Consider the following 18,495-nt stretch of genomic DNA (forward strand, 5'->3'; position numbering starts at 1 on the left):
TTTTCCAGTTGTCTGAGAGCTTGTCTTTCCTTCAGTCTGTATATTGTGAATGACAAGCTGATTGTGAGGAATGCCAGCACGAAGGAGACCCAGAGTGCCTTCTCCATCCCAGTGCCTGCACCCTCCTCCAGCTCCTTGCCTACCCTCTCCCAGAAGCAGCAGGAAATGGTGGAGACTGTCTCCACCCAGTCTGGGATGAAACTTGAGCAGTCTCAGAAGTGAGTGCTGGGAGTCTTTCAGGATAGATGTGAGCTGGGAAGAGTGGGGAGTGAAAAATGGAAACTCTCAGTTAATTTGTAAAAATAACTATTTAGATGTGGTGCTTCCAAAAATGAGTGGCCTCATAAAGTATATATATTAATTGATTGTGATAAAGAAATTAATTTTTAAACAATATAGCGTTCAGATCACATGACATGATCTTGTATATATAAAATCCTATGGAAACCACTTAAAAACACGTTAAAATTAATAAACAAGTTCTGCCTTGTTTCAGGATACAAAATCAATATACAAAAACCAATTGTATTACTATATACCTGTAATGAACAATAAGAAAATAAAATTAAGAAAACAATTCCATGTACAAAAGCATACAAATAACACAGGAACAAATTTAATGACAAAGAAAAATCCAAAACATTTACTTTGAAATCTGCAGTACATTATAGAAAGAAATTAAGGAAGACCTAAATAAATGGAATGACATCCCATGTCCCTGGATTGGAAGACTTAATATTGTTAAAATGGCAATACTCCCCAAATTTGTATATAGATTCAATGCAAATGCAATCCATGTCAAAATCCCAGCTGGCTTCTTTGTAGAAATTAAGAGGTTAACCCTAACATTTAAATGAAAATACAATGAATGCAGAATAAAAAATAATTTTGAAAAAGAACAAAGTTGGAGGACCCACTACAAAGTTACTGCAGTCTTACTACAAAGCTACAGTAATCAGTCCATACTGAGTGATACAGACCTAAGAATAGACATATAGATCAATGTAATAAAGTGAGAGTCCAAAATAAACCAAAATCCTTACCTTTATGGTCAATAGCTTTTCTACCAGAGCGCCAAGAAAAAAAGCCAATGGGTAAAGAAAGAATAGCCTTTTCAACAACTGGCGCAGGCAGAACTGGATATCCACTCACAAACAATGAATTTGTACCCCATGATATGCCATATACAATAATAAATCAAAATAGCCCAAGGCCTAAAAGTTAGAGCTAAAACTATAAAAATCTTAGAAGGAAACAAAAGAGTGAATCTTTGTGACCTTGAATTAGACAGTGGTTTCTGATATATAACAAAACACACATACACAGACAAAATTAGATAAAGTGGATTTCTTCACAATTTAAAACTTGTTTTGCATTAAAAGGTACTATCAATGAAGTAAAAAGACAACCCAAGAATCAGAGAAAATATGTGCATTATTATACATCTGATAAGGGACTTGTATTCAGAATATATAAAGAACTCTTGGAACTCAACCATAAAAATGAAAATAACCCAATTAAAATGTAAACCACACTGAGGTATCACTTCACACACAGCAGGATGGCTACCATTTTTTGAGATCGAAATAACAAGTGTTGATAGGAGGAAAGCAATAGGGAGAGCTGTGTTAAAAGATACAAAATTACAGCTACATAGGAGGAATAAGTTCTAGTGTTTTACAGCATTGTGGGATGACTATAGCTAACAATAATATGTAGTTTCAAATAGCTAGAAGGAGGATATTAAATGTTCCCAACACAAAGATAAATATTTAAGATGATGGATATGCTAGTTACATTCATCTGCTCACTGTACATTGCATGTATCGAAACATCATTATGTACCCCATAAATATGTACAATTATTATATGTCAATTAAAAATAATTTTTTTAATGTTGACAAAGCTATGGATAAATTGGAACCCTCATACATTGCTGGTAAGAATGGAAAATGATGCAGCTACTGTGGAAAATAGTTTGGCAGTTCTTCAAAATGGTAAATATGGAATTACTATATGACACAGCGATTACACAAAGAGTGATGAAAACTTATGTTCACACAAAAACTTGAAAATGAGTGTTTATTGCAGCATTATTTGTAATAGTCAAAAAGTGGAAACAATCCAAATATTCATCCATTTATGAAGATAAATCAAATGTGATATGTCTATATAATGAAATATTACTTGGCAATAAAATAGAATTAAGTTGTGATACATGTTATAACATGGATGACCCTTGAAAATATTATGCTAAGTGAAAACAGCCAATCACAAAAGACTACATATTATATGAGTTCGTTTATATAAAATGCCCCAAATAGGCAAATCCATAGAGACAGATAACAGATTAATGGTAACTAGGGTCTGGGCAAAAAGGGGAATGAAGAGTGACTGCTAACAGGTAAGGAGTATTTTTTTAAGGTGGTGGAAATGTTTTGGGTAGATAAAATTGTAATGGTTGCACAATTTTGTAAATATACCAGAAAAATCACTGAATTGTACACCTTAAAATGATGAATCCTGTCTTACACCACAATTTTAAAATTAGTGGATAATTTTTAGTTTTGAATTTCTATTTGTTATTTCTTGAACATCTTTTTTCGTCAATATATATTAAGCTCTTGTTCATTTGAACAACCGTATTTTCCTACTTTGTATTCTAGTGGGCATGAATGTCAGTGATAGGCATTTTGGTTTTCCCTAGGCCTTTAGTCATCGTTACAATAGTGCTCATATTGGTACATGGGTCCCAGCAAAAAGTAGCATAGATTAAGGGGTGGCATTGCATAGTCAGCGTGTTGGAGATCACCTGTTCTTCTCCCACCCCAGGTGCCTTCAGGACAGTGAGTAGAACTACACCAAAGCTGACCAGGTTTTCACTAGCTCCAGGTGAGATCTGGGAATCAAGTGGGTAAAATGTGGATGTTTCCTGTCTTTCAGAAAGGCCAGAAAATTGTAGGCGAGGTGGTCTGGGTATGGAACCCAGGGCATCTGGCTCTTTGGACATCCCAACTCCTTTTCTTTACTTCCTCTAGACCGAAGGCAAGATCTCAGTGGAGGCCTTCAAGCAAATCCCCTAAAAGGAGCCCTTCGATGTCTTCTTTGTCTTCATTCACATCCTCTTTGTTTCCTCTTTTTACCAGCCTAAGGCCGTGCCCAGGACTGGGGTTGGCAGCCTGGCTCACCGGAAAGCCAAAGTTAACTTGCAGGCCGGGTAACATAACCACTTGAAGAACCAGTTGTTCTGTGTATTTGCCCCACTCATGATCACCATTTATTTTCATAATAAAGAGTGATGTTACACGTTGTACATTATATGTCCTGGATTGCTCTTCCCCTGCCCCAACCATGAGCCAGCAGGGCCAGGACTGAAAGACCCTGCATCCCTATTCATCCCTGGCTGGCTGCAGGAGATACATTGATTGGGCTTGCATTCATAGGTAATTTGTCAATAAATCCTGATGAGAAAGGGCACACGCTCCTTCCAGAGATTGGCCTTGGCCTTAAGAGACAGTGGGACTCTGTCAGATGCTCAACCTGGAGCCAAACAGAAGCGGGCATGTTACCTGGCACAACAGGGGCTTCCATCCACCGTCCCGACCCCTCCCTTTCCCAAAGGTGCACTTTGCGAGTCTCAGGTTAGCATCTGCAGGGGCGGGGAGACTCAGCCCATCTGCCCAGCTCATTCCTCAGAGAGCTGACACTGGGTGCTCCATGTCCATGTTCTTGAATGGGTTCAGCCATTTATTTTCACTTCTAAGCAAACAACAGCAGCACAGAATCTCAGGTTATGGTCATTTCGGTAGGAACTTTCTCAACAACTTGCATTTAGCAGTTCCGAATTGCAGGCAAGAGTTGAATGGGACATTTGCAGAATTTATTTTCCACACTTCTGTAATGCTTGCATGTTAGACAATCAGCAGGCACACTTTTTGAAATTAGAATAATAGTGGTATGACGTTTTCAAGTCACAATCCTATAAATGATTACATAGGAGAGGTACCACCAGTTTACAAATTATGCCTCCACTTTCGTGTTTGGCATATGTTATTTCCTACCAGTTGCCACTTTCCTACCACTTGCCACTTTTCAATTCTTTATGTACATGTACATTTGGGAGCCATATGTTGGAGTGTTAATCTCTTAAAACTAGGAACTAAGGGGATAGTTGCAATCACATAAAGAATAATGCCAACTTTGTTCATCCCTGTAGTGCCTCAATAGTCAAAGACAAGCTCCTGTACCTCTCTAAGCCTTGGTCCTCTCACCTAGGGAGCAGAGACCACACCGTGCGCTTCTCAGCCTCATCGTGGGGACTACAGATGGTCTCACATGTTACTTATCAACCACGGTGTCTGTTTAGGCACTCAGAGCTCAGAGATGCCTGGGTTCCTTTGTGTGCAGGAATCATGGAACCCATCACATGGCCCCTCTACTTCCCCTCTGTACATCATCAGGCTTCCACAATCTTGACCTCCTTTTCTAGCCAGCTCAGACACCATGGTCTTCCAGTCTCTCATCCTCCTGCCAGTTCCCACAATTCCTTGTGGTCTCATGCTCCCAAGCAAATGCTAACCCTAAAGTTGTCTTCATCACATATGTCTGTATACCCAAAGTCACAGTTTCTAAGTAGCAGAATTGAGATGTGAAACTAGACAGTGGGGCCTCAAAGTCTTGAGTATGGAATGGCTGCACACTCATTAAACCTCCAGTCTTTTATTTTAATCTCCAAAACAGCATGTTGCATGAGCATTAGTGCTATTCTCATTTAAAAGAAGATAAAAATTAGGCTCAGAGGAGTGACATAGTTAATACAACTCAGGATTTTGGTATGCAGTCACTCACCTGTGCCACCCTCAACTATAACATAGATTCATACTCGATGTAAAAATATAGCTAGACTTGAAGTCAGCACAAGGGAAATGACTCAACCATTTTTCTCTGGTCATGGATAGATGTGCTCTTGGAACACCCCTTTCCATACTCCAATCTTTAGTTCCTGTGTACACTCTCCCCATTCTTAGACACAATAAGAAAACTGTGGCTTTGATGTTCAACTATAGGGTGGAGCAGCAGAGACAAGAAAGAACATAGAATGAAATGAAGGTTTCCAGCAAGACAGATACCAATTTACAAGATTATGTTCCTATGGTTTTACACATTTTATTTAAGTATCAATGCTCGCTCTCTCTCTCTCACTAACATCCCATTCCTTGATCTCTCTAATTTTCTCCCATTTTCAGACCTTCTAGCACTTTCTTTCCCTTCCAAACTTGATTGCAGGCTCCATAATTTCATGCACAATTGAGGCAAAATCCTCAACTTCCTTGCAGTGTCAGCAGGGTCACTAAATTTTATTCATGATAATAGCCTGGGAATCAGAAATTAGTAAATGGACACTGGTGCCAGGGTCAGTTTTTCTATAGTTAACTGCTTTCCGTTGAATTGAAAATATTAAAGTTCAAAAGATATATTCTATCCCCTCTGCCAAAAACAACCAAAAATTAATGGCAAGTGAAAAATTGGAAAAGTATTTGCAACATATTTTAGTGAGAGAAGATTAATATACTGGAAATATAAATAAATCTGACTTAGCTAAAAGAGTGATGTCTATGGCCAGCTATTATATATTTCAAAGAAATATTAAACTAATTCAAATATACACACAATTTTAAAGTACATATAAAAACGAGATAAATACATGAAAAAGCAAATTTCAGAATATACATATAATAAGATCCAACTGATTAAAAAGAATATATATTTACATATTAACATACATGTATGAGTTTCATTGTTTGGAAATCATAGTAATAATAGATATTTACTTCTAGTGCTTTGTTCATGGTTTCTCCAACTCTTCAGTAATACCTCTTACTTTCCTCTATTAGAAAGTATTTTCGGGGGCTGTTCCAAGATGGCCAAACAGTAACAGCTCCAGTCTACAGCTCCCAGCGTGAGTGACGGAGATGACGGGTGATTTCTCATTTGGATACCTCATTTCCAACTGAGGTACCGGGTTCATTTCACTGGGGCTTGTCGGACAGTGGGTGCAGGACAGTGGATGCAGCGCACTGAGCATGAGCCGAAGCAGGGTGAGGCATCGCCTCACCAGGGAAGTGCAAAGGGTCAGGGAATTCCCTTTCCTAGCCAAGCAAAGCTGTGACAGATGGCACCTGGAAAATCGGGTCACTCCCACCCTAATACTACGCTTTTCCAATGGTCTTAGCAAATGGCACACCAGGAGATTATATCCTGCGCATGGCTCAGAGGGTCCCATGCCCACAGAGCCTCGCTCATTGCTAGCACAGCAGTCTGAGATTGAACTGCAAGGTGGCAGCGAGGCTGGGGGAGGGGCACCTGCCATTGCTGAGGCTTGAATAGGTAAACAAAGCGGCCAGCAAGGTCAAACTGGGTGGAGCCCACCACACCTCAAGGAGGCCTGCCTACCTCTGTAGACTACACTTCTGGGGGCAGGGCATAGCCATACAAAAGGCAGCAGAAACCTCTGCAGACTTACATGTCCCTGTCTGACAACTTTGAAGAGAGTAGTGGTTCTCCCAGCACGGAGTTTGAGATCTGAGAAAGGACAGACTGCCTCCACAAGTGGGTCCCTGACCCCTGAGTAGCCTAACTGGGAGGCACCCCCCAGTAGGGGCAGACTGACACCTCACATGGCCGGGTACCCCTCTGAGATGAAACTTCCAGAGGAACGATCAGGCAGCAACATTTCCTGTTCAGCAATATAAGCTGTTCTGCAGCCTCCACTGCTGATACCCAGGCAAACAGGGTCTGGAGTGGACCTCCAGCTAACTCCAACAGACCTACAGCTGAGGGTCCTGACTATTAGAAGGAAAAGTAACAAACACAAAGGACATCCACACCAAAACCCCATCTGTATGTCACCATCATCAAAGACCAAAGGTAGATAAAACCACAAAAATGGGGAAAAAACAGAGCAGAAAAACTGAAAATTCTAAAAATCAGACCACTTCTCCTCCTACAAAGGAATGCAGCTCCTCACCAGCAACAGAACAAAGCTGGATGGAGAATGACCTTGATGAGTTGAGAGAAGAAGGCTTCAGACGATCAAACTTCTCTGAGCTAAAGGAGGAAGTCTGAACCCACCCCAAAGAAGTAAAAAACCTTGAAAAAAGATTACACGAATGGCTAACTAGAATAACCAATGCAGAGAAGTCCTTAAAGGACCTGATGGAACTGAAAACCATGGTACGGGAACTACGTGACAAATGCACAAGCTTCAGCAGCCGATTCGATCAACTGGAAGAAAGGGTATCAGTGATTGAAGATCAAATGAATGAAATGAAACGAGAAGAGAAGTTTAGAGAAAAAAGAATAAAAAGAAACGAACAAAGCCTCCAAGAAATATGGGACTATGTGAAAAGACAAAATCTACATCTGATTGGTGTACCTGAAAGTGACGGGGAGAATGGAACCAAGTTGGAAAACACTCTGCAGGATATTATCCAGGAGAACTTCCCCAACCTAGCAAGGCAGGCCAACATTCAAATTCAGGAAATACAGAGAACGCCACAAAGATACTCCTCAAGAAGAGCAACTTCAAGATGCATAATTGTCGATTCACCAAAGTTGAAATGAAGGAAAAAATGTTAAGGGCAGCCAGAAAGAAAGGTCGGGTTACCCACAAAGGGAAGCCCATCAGACTAACAGCTGATCTCTTGGCAGAAACTCTACAAGCTAGAAGAGAGTGGGGGCCAATATTCAACATTCTTAAAGAAAAGAATTTTCAACCCAGAATGTCATATCCAGCCAAACTAATCTTCATAAGTGAAGGAGAAATAAAATCCCTAACAGACAAGCAAATGCTGAGAGACTTTGTCACCACCCGGCCTGCGCTACAAGAGCTCCTGAATAAAGCACTAAACATGGAAAGGAACAACCAGTACCAGCCACTGCAAAACCATGCCAAATTGTAAAGACCATCGAGGCTAGGAAGAAACTGCATCAACTAATGAGCAAAATAACCAGCTAACATCATAATGACAGGATCAAATACACACATAACAATATTAACCTTAAATGTAAATGGGCTAAATGCTCCAATTGAAAGACACAGACTGGCAAATTTGATAAAGAGCCAAGACCCATCAGTGTGCTGTATTCAGGAAACCCATCTCACGTGCAGAGACACACATAGGCTCAAAATAAAGGGATGGAGGAAGATCTACCAAGCAAATGGAAAACAAAAAAAGGCAGGGGTTGCAATCCTAGTGTCTGACTAAAACAGACTTTAAACCAACAAAGATCAAAAGAGACAAAGAAGGCCATTACATGATGGTAAAGAGATAAATTCAACAAGAAGAGCTAACTATCCTAAATATATATGCACCCAATACAGGAGCACCCAGATTGATAAAGTAAGTCCTTAGAGACCTACAAAGAGACTTAGACCACCACACAATAATAATGGGGGACGTTAACACCCCACTGTCAACATTAGACAGATCAACGAGACAGAAAGTTCACAAGGATATCCAGGAATTGAACTCAGCTCTACACCAAGTGGACCTAATAGACATCTACAGAACTCTCCACCCCAAATCAACAGAATATACATTCTTTTTAGCATGACACCACACCTATTCCAAAATTGACCACATACTTGGAAGTAAAGCACTCCTCAGCAAATGTAAAAGAACAGAAATTATAACAAACTGTCTTTCAGACCACAGTGCAATCAAACTAGAACTCAAGATTAAGAAACTCACTCAAAACCAGTCAACTACATGGAAACTGAACAGCCTGCTCCTGTATGACTACTGGGTACATAACGAAATGAAGGCAGAAATAAAGATGTTCTTTGAAACCAACGAGAACAAAGACACAGCATACCAGAATCTCTGGGACACATTCAAAGCAGTGTGTAGGGGGAAATTTATAGCGCTAAATGCCCACAAGAGAAAGCAGGAAAGATCTAAAATTGACACCCTAACATCACAATTAAAAGAACTAGAGAAGCAAGAGTAAACACATTCAAAAGCTAGCAGAAGGCAAGAAATAACTAAGATCAGAGCAGAACTGAAGGAGATAGAGACACAAAAAACCCTTCAAAAAATCAATGAATCCAGGAGGTGGTTTTTTGAAAGGATCAACAAAATTGATAGACTGCTAGCAAGATTAATAAAGAAGAAAAGAGAGAAGAATCAAATAGACGCAATAAAAAATGATAAAGGGGATATCACCACCGATCCCACAGAAATACAAACTACCATCAGAGAATACTACAAACACCTCTACGCAAATAAACTAGAAAATCTAGAAGAAATGGATAAATTCCTCGACACATACACCCTCCCAAGACTAAACCAGGAAGAAGTTGAATCTCTGAATAGACCAATAACAGGATCTGAAATTGAGGCAACAATTAATAGCTTACCAACCAAAAAAAGTCCAGGACCAGATGGATTCACAGCCGAATTCTACCAGAGGTACAAGAAGGAGCTGGTACCATTCCTTCTGAAACTATTCCAATTGATAGAAGAAAAGGGAATCCTCCCTAACTCATTTTATGAGGACAGCATCATCCTGATACCAAAGCCTGGCAGAGACACAACAAAAAAAGAGAATTCTAGACCAATATCCCTGATGAACATCGATGCAAAAATCCTCAATAAAATACTGGCAAACCAAATCCAGCAGCACATCAAAAAGCTTATCCACCATTGTCAAGTGGGCTTCATCCCTGGGATGCAAGGCTGGTTCAGCACACGCAAATCAATAAACGTAATCCAGCATATAAACAGAACCAACAACAAAAACCACATGATTATCTCAATAGATGCAGAAAAGGCCTTTGACAAAATTCAACAGCCCTTCATGCTAAAAACTCTCAATGAATTAGGTATTGATGGGACATATCTCAAAATAATAAGAGCTATGTATGACAAACCCACAGCCAATATCATACTGAATGGACAAAAATTGGAAGCATTCCCTTTGAAAACTGCCACAAGACAGGGATGCCCTCTCTCACCGCTCCTATTCAACATAGTGTTGGAAGTTCTGGCCAGGGCAATCAGGCAGGAGAAGGAAATAAAGGGTATTCAATTAGGAAAAGAGGAAGTCAAATTGTCCCTGTTTGCAGACGACATGATTGTATATCTAGAAAACCCCATTGTCTCAGCTCAAAATCTCCTTAAGCTGATAAGCAACTTCAGCAAAGTCTCAGGATACAAAATCAATGTACAAAAATCACAAGCATTCTTATACACCAGCAACAGACAGAGAGCCAAATCATGAGTGAACTCCCATTCACAATTGCTTCAAAGAGAATAAAATACCTAGGAATCCAACTTACAAGGGATGTGAAGGACCTCTTCAAGGAGAACTACAAACCACTGCTCAAGGAAATAAAAGAGGATACAAACAAATGGAAGAACATTCCATTCTCATGGGTAGGAAGAATCAATATCGTGAAAATGGCCATACTGCCCAAGGTAATTTACAGATTCAATGCCATCCCCATCAAGCTACCAATGCCTTTCTTCACAGAATTGGAAAAAACTACTTTAAAGTTCATATGGAACCAAAAAAGAGCCCGCATCGCCAAGCCAATCCTAAGTTTATCTTTTTACATGTGGACTTTCTATTGTGCTAGCATTATTTATTTTAAATATATATATATTTAAATGTCCTGGCACTATTATTAAAATTAATTGACCATAAATGCAGAAGTTTATTTGTGAACTTTCAATTCTGACCCACTGATATACATATCTGTGCTTATGCTAGTATCATACTGACATAACTATAGCATTATAGTAAGTTTTGAAATAAGGAAGTGTAAGTCCTTCAACTTTGCTCTTCTTTTTCAAGATCGTTTTGGCTATTTTGGGACCTTTGCCCTGCCATATAAATTTTAGTATCAGCTTGTCAGATTTTCTTTTCTTTTTTTTTTTCAGAAACACCTGCTGAAATTTTGATAGGGATTGTATTGGATCTGTAAATCAATTTGGGGAATATTGCCATGTCTTTTGATTCATGAGCATGAGCTGTCTGTATTCACTTGTCTCTCCACTTTTGGGGCCAAGCAGTTTGTCCTGTGACCTAAATTCTCTTATGGATATGAGCAAAGTTTTTCATTTTTCAGTTTTTTTCACGCCTTTTCCTTGTTATAAGGACAACAGTGATGACTTTCAAGCTCTTTATCTGTCAGACCAGAGAACAGAAGTCTAAACTAACACTAACTTAGTTCCCGGAAAATATAAAAACTTTGCTTCAATATATATCCATTCTTCTGTCCCCCTTTGTGTTATTATTATCATATATATTACATTGATGTGTATTATAAGCCCCCAAAATACAGTGTTATAATGATTGCCCTATGTAATCTTGCATCTGTAAAGAAGTTAAGAGAAGTTGAGAGTAAAAATATCTTTATCTTTTTTTACATTAACCTACATGTTTACTCTTTTCATTAATCTTCATTTCTTCCTGTAGATCCTAACTACCATCTGGTGTCATTTCTTTTTTCCAATATAGTGCCATTACTCCCCCTTCCTTTGTGTTATCATTGTAATAAATATAACATCTTTCATGTTATGAAGCTATCAATACAGTTTTATAATTATTATTTTATGCAATTGTGTGTTAAGTCATTTAAAAGGAAAGAAATAGGTTGAATCCAGATTTTTGGCTATTGTGAATAGTGCTGTAATAAACGTGGGAATGCAGATATCTTTTTGATATATTGATTTCCTTTCTTTTGGATATATATCAAGTAGTGGGATTGCTGGATCATATGGAATTTTCATTTTTAGTTATTTGAGGAACTTCTATACTGTTCTCCATAGTAGCTACACTAATTTACATTCCCACCAACAATGTGTGAGGGTTCTCCTTTCTCCACATCATCACCAGCACCTGTTATTGTCTGTTTTTTTGATAAAATACATTTTACCTAGAGTGAAATGACATCTCATTGTAGTTTTTATTTTAATTTCTCTGATGATTAGAGATGTTGAACATTTTGTATACCTGTTGGCCATTTGTACCTATCAAAGGAAGAATGGGTTAAAACATGTGGTTTGCATATCCAATGGAATATTCTTCAGTCATAAAAAAAGAATGAAATACTGTCATTTCCAGAAACATGGATGGAACTGGAGGTCATTATGTTAAGTGAAACAAGCCAAGCACAGAAAAACACATTGATTGTTCTCACTCATATGTGGAAGCTAAAAAATGATCTCATGAAGATAGAGAGTAGATTGGTGGTTACCAGAGACAGGGAAGGATAGGAAGGAAGGGAGATGAAGAGAACTTGATCAATGGATGCAAATACATATTTGATGCATGTAATAAGACCTAGGGTTTGATCAGTAGGGTAACTACAGTTTTCAATAATCTATTGTACATTCCAAAATAGCTAGAAGAAAGTAATTCAAATGTTTTTAACATAAAGAAAAGACAAATATTTAAGGTGATGGATATCCCAAGTACACTGATTTGATCTTTGCAAATTATATGAATGTATTGTTATCACATGTACCTTCAAACTATGTATATCTATTAGCATCAATGAAAATATTTTTAAGAAGAAGAGAGAAATAATACATATATATATACTGTTACATTTACCTATGTAATTATCTTTACCAGTGCTCATTATTTCATTGTATAGATTCATATTAGCATTTGGTGTTATTTCATTTTAGCCTGCAAAAATTTCCTTAGTATTTCTTGTAAAGACAGGACTACTAGCAATGAATTCTTTCAGTCTTTGTTTACCTGAGAATATCTTTTTTCACACTCTCACTTTTGAAGTATGGTTTTACTATTAGGTTGGTGCAAAAGTAATTGCAGTTTTTTACTTTTAATGTTCATTACTTATAATGGCAAAAAACTCAATTACTTTTGCACCAGCCTAATAGATATGCAATTTTGGCTTGACATTTTTTTCTTTCTTTCTGCGCCTTGACAGTCATCCCTTTGTTTTCTGGCCTCCATTGTTTCTGATGACAAATCAGCTATAATATTATTGTGACTTTCTTGTATTTGATGATTCCATTTTGTCTTAGTGCCTTCCAGGTTTGCTGTCTTTGGTTTTCAACAGTTTGTGATGTGCTAACATCTCTTACTCTTTATTCTATTTACAGTTAGTTGAGATTCTTAGATATTTAGATTAGCATTTTTCATCCAATTTGGGATGTTTGGGGACATTATTTCTTCAAATATGTTTTAACAGGTTTATTTCAATATAACTCACATATCATACAACTCATCCATTTAAAATGTATAATGCAGTGGGTTTTAGTATTTTCACAGAATTGTGCATTAGTCACCACAACCAATTCTACAACATTTTAGTCACCTCTAAAAGAAACCATAGTTCTCTTAACTGTCACCCCAAACTCCCCATACCTCTGAGCTCTAGGCAATCACTAATATACATTTTGTTTGTATAGATTTGCCTATTATGGACATTTCGCATAAGTGAAATTATATAAAATATGTCATTATTTGTGACTGGGTTCTTAAAGTTAGCATGTTTTCAAGATTCATCCATGTTGGAGCATGTATCAGTACTTCTTTTATTTTTATGCTGAATGATAGTCCATTGTATGAATATACCACCTTTATCCATTCATAAGTTGGTGGACATTCAAGTTGTTTTACATTTTTGGCTATTATGAATAATGTTGCTATGAAAATTCATGCACAAGTTTTTGTGTGGATATATGTTTTCATTTCTGTGTACATGACTAGGAGTGGAATTTGCTGGATTATATGATAACACTATGTTTAACAATGTGAATACCTGCTAGACCATTTTCAAAAGTGGCTGCACCATTTTATATCCCCACCAGCAAAGTATAAAGTTTGCAGTTTCTCCACATCCTTGCCAACACTTACTATTTTTATTATAGACATCCTAGTGGGTGTGAAGTGGTATCTTACTGTGGTATTGATTTGTATTTCTCTAATGGCTAATGATGTTGAGTATCTTTTCATCTGCTTATTGGCCATTTGTATATCTCCTTTGGAAAAATGTCTCTATCCAGTTCCTTTGCCCATTTTAAGTTCAGGTGTCTTATAACTTTTGAGTTGTAAGCGTTTATTTATATATTCCATATACAATTTCCTTTTAATACATATGATTTGCAAAAATGTTCTCTAATTCTGTGGGTTGCCTTTTCACCTTGATGGTATCCTTTGAAGCATAAAAACTTTTATTTTGATAAATCCAATTTATGTACTTTTTATTTTGTTACTTACATTTTTGTTGTCATAAAAAATAAACCATTTCTTAATTCAAAGTCACAAAGACGACTTTTGTTTCCTTCTAAGACTTTTAGAGTTTATCTCTTACTTTTAGATCTTTGATCATTTTGAATTAATTTTTATATATGTATATATATTTGAGACAGAGCCTCGCTCTGTGGCCCAGGCTGGAGTGCAGTGGTGCAATCTGGGCTCACTGCAACCTCCACCTCCCAGGTTCAAGCAATTCTCCTGCCTCAGCCTCCCGACTAGCTGGGATTACAGGCACGCACCACCACGCCCCATTAATTTTTGTATTTTTAGTAGAGATGGGGTTTCGCCATGTTGGCCAGGCTGGTCTCCAACTTCTGACCTCAGATGATCCACTCATCTCGGCCTCCCAAAGTGCTGGGATTACAGGCGTGAGCTACTGCGCCCGGCCAGTTTTTGTATATTTGCATGTGGATAGTCAGTTGTCCCTACACCATTTGAAGACAACACACCAATTTCCTCCACTAAATGGTATTGGCACTCTTTTCTTATATCAGATAACCATAAATATATAGGTTTATTTCTGGATTCTCAACTGTACTCCAACAGACATCTATATGTCTATCTTTTTACCAATACCACCATTGTGATAAATGTAGCTTTGTAGTAAGTTTTAAAATTGGGAAATTGAATTCCTCCAACTTTTTATTTTCCACGATTGTTTGGCTATTCTGAATCCATGCATTTTATTTGGATTTTAGAATGAACTTGTCATTTTCAGAAAAGAAGTGAAGTGGTATTTTGATACGGGTTGTGTGGAATCTGTAGATAAAATTGGGGCATAATGCCATCTTAATAATATTCTGTCTTCAGATCCATGAACAGGAAATTTTCTCTCATTTGTTTAGATTTCATTTTATTTCTTTCAATGATAGTTTATAGTTTTAAGTATACAAGTTATCTATTATTGGTTAAATTTATCTCCAAATGTTTTATTCTTAATGGTATTATAAATGGAATTGTTTTATAAATTGTATTTTCAGATTGTTCATCACAAGTGTATAGAAATGAATTGATGTTTGCATATTTATCTTGTATATTACCACCCTGTTGAACTTGTTTAATAGTTCCAACCATCCTATGGGGCCTGTTTATGGATTCCAATGGGGAAGGAATGGCTGAAACCTCTTGAATGATACTGCTGTTTATCTCTTGAGTGTATGGCCTCCAGTGCCCAGAGAACGGAAGTACTCAGACCCTGCTTACTTGCAGCTGCCCACATCCCATGAGGATGTGGGTACTCACTCACAGACTAAACCCAGCAGTCACCTTCATTCATTCATAACCACATGCTGAAAGACAAGAATGTGCCATGCTGTGTGCCAGGCAGCATGACAATGCCTACATTAGCTCTAAGGCTCAGCCAGCCCCTATTTCTCTGTCTCATATTTAAACGGTTGTGAAGAGGACTTACTCCAGCCACAGAGATTTCCTTCCTAGGAAAGCTGCCCCACTGGGGCCACACCAATATGGGTGACCTGCTTCCATCTCTGCTCATCAAGGTCTGTTAATAAGTTCAAACTGTAGAGAGGGCCCCTCAGAGAGGATACTTCCCAGTATGACATCCCCATAATGGCTGGCCAAAACTTCTCCTCAGCTTCTTTGTGTGATCCTCTCTCCCATACTCTCTGCACACTCCTCTCCCTGGGTCTAATACATCACCCAAGATCCCCTATATTAATTTACCCTCAGAGAATGTAAACATAATTTATGTACACAGCCACGTGTGTGATTACACATTGAAGCAGAGATTCCAAAGAATTATGTATTTTGGGCAAAATAAATAAGACCTCAAAAAGCATGGAAGGAGAAAATAACATAATACTTTTTCTTCCCATATTACTTGAAATAATATTGCTCTTTATGACATTCCTATATTAATTTTGCCCCACCACATACATACATTTTCCAGACCATGGGAATTTTTGAGACATTTTTTGTAAAGCTACAGTTTTTTATTTTTTAAAAAGAAGAAAAACAGAAAGAATTATTCAATGTTTTGGTGTCTTAAACCTCTTGTTTTGTGAGAGGATAATTATTCCTGTCTTCAAGAGGGGGCAAGTTCTTGGAGTGATTCTCAATCACCAGTAGAACTTGATAGCCTTGTCAATGGAAACAGTCAAACAATCATAATTTTTTCACAGGGATAAGTGAATGAATGGATAGATATTATCCCAGGCGTCCCAGTTTGAAAACATCATTTCTAAATGGCTTGGTAGCATCTGAATAGCAAATTCTGTGTGGATAGAACATGATTGAGCTTGGTCAAGTACTCTGAATAATAGCAAAATGAATACCTAGAAAAAGTAGCAAAACTCTCATTCACAGATATGTGTCTATGGCATCAGGGAATTATCTCCACAATGTCTTTGGCCAGCAACCACAGTTCTATCTGGTAGTCAGATCTAAACTCTGAAGAAATAATAAGTGCAAAAAAGAAATATGTAAAAGATATTGATAGTGAGTGTTAAATTTTGCCTAAGCTTGTCAAAGCAGTCTGTGTTGTAATACAACTCACTGAGCTGATGAAAGGAGTTGAGGCTACAAAGGAGGGGAAAAGCCTCTGAATAATCTCTGGTAGGATACAGAGATAAAACAAATGAAAGAGCAAGTATTAACACATGAGGAGAGTGCTCTGATTGAGAATATGACTCCAGAATGCAGGCAAAAACTCGCTGGTAGATTGGAGTCCATGAAACTTAGAGTCAGAGAAAATTTAAGGGGAGAATATAATTTTCAGACGGACAGGTTTGATTAATTATAAACAATTTCCTTTGAAATCCACTTCCTACTAATGAAGGCTTAGGAAACTGAACAGCAATTTATCTTTACTACTCTCAGTGCTCCTGGTTCTTCTCTGCCACCATGAATGACTGGCAGATACGTGGGCACTTTTCTTCTTACTAACATTTGTGCCAATTCATTGTGTAAAGGAACTATGTAGCATCCTGTAGAAACCAATGTGTTCTTTCCTTAATTGGTCCTACACCAGGATGACCTCAGACCCCTGTAGTGTCCAGTCAGTTATCTCTGAGCCCTGTCTATTCACCTGAGAGGACCCCAGTCTTCACTCCAGTCATACTAGACTCCCTCTCCCTTCCACCCATCCAGCCTCCATAAGTCCTGCCCATTGTTCTGGGTACAGCTCCTCTTCAAGGAGACTCTGACATCTCCAGTGAGGCTTCCCTTCTCTTTTATACATTAATGCAGTTTTACAGAGGTCATCATAACTTCCACACAGACCTAGACCTTGTTCAGTGGTTATCTTGATATTTCACAGCACATAGGCCACAGGGGATGTTGAGAGTGACCACATAAATGCTCACTGATTCTGGCGATCATGATATCTCTGGGACAGGGGTTCTGTGGTGCAGTGGTTAAGAGTACTGGCCCTAAAGCCATGTCATACTGTTCATATCATCATGTTCACATCCAAGATGTGGCCCTCACTAACTTAACAACTCTATTGATGATGAAAATAATGATGGTGTAGGTGAAATCCTGCTCCCTGTACCAAGAGGCCTAGGTGTTGGGGGTCATGGGTAATGACTAGTCCCTGAGGTGCTGTGTCATTCAGGCAGAAACACAGGTTGTTGACATAGAAAAACTGAAGTAAGGGGTAGGGTATTAAAACTTTTAGAAATACTATATTCCAGGTATTATACATTTTTTATCTCCCTTGATCCTACCATTTTTATTACCATGACTCATATCAAGTGTTACGAGAAGTGACTTTCCTCAGAGAAAAAATACTGTGAATTACTTTTCAGGGACTCAAGCCCTGGAAATACTAAACATCCCAATATTTTTCTATCCCATCATGTGGACTTTCAATAGACTTTCAATGTCCTCACGTATATTGTTTGTATTTGCTCTTAAATAGTGAACTATACTACATTTTAAAATTAAAAAAACTATAAAATTTGAAATGTCTTATGTATAGAGATATATGTATATATACATATGGCTTTATATACATATAACTACATATTAATGTCTTTGGTATAGCTTTCTCCATATATAGCATACACAAATTGTGCATAAATAGAATATAAATTATTTATAAGTGCATATATATATGCACACATATATACATACATACATACACACAAATAAGGTGTAGGAAAATATTTATGATCTATATTGAAGACATGGGGTTAGTATGCTTGGCATACAAAGATCTCTTAACAAATAGAG

The sequence above is a fragment of the Pan troglodytes genome, chromosome X, assembly GCF_028858775.2.
Source record: "Pan troglodytes isolate AG18354 chromosome X, NHGRI_mPanTro3-v2.0_pri, whole genome shotgun sequence".
Classification (NCBI taxonomy): domain Eukaryota; kingdom Metazoa; phylum Chordata; class Mammalia; order Primates; family Hominidae; genus Pan; species Pan troglodytes.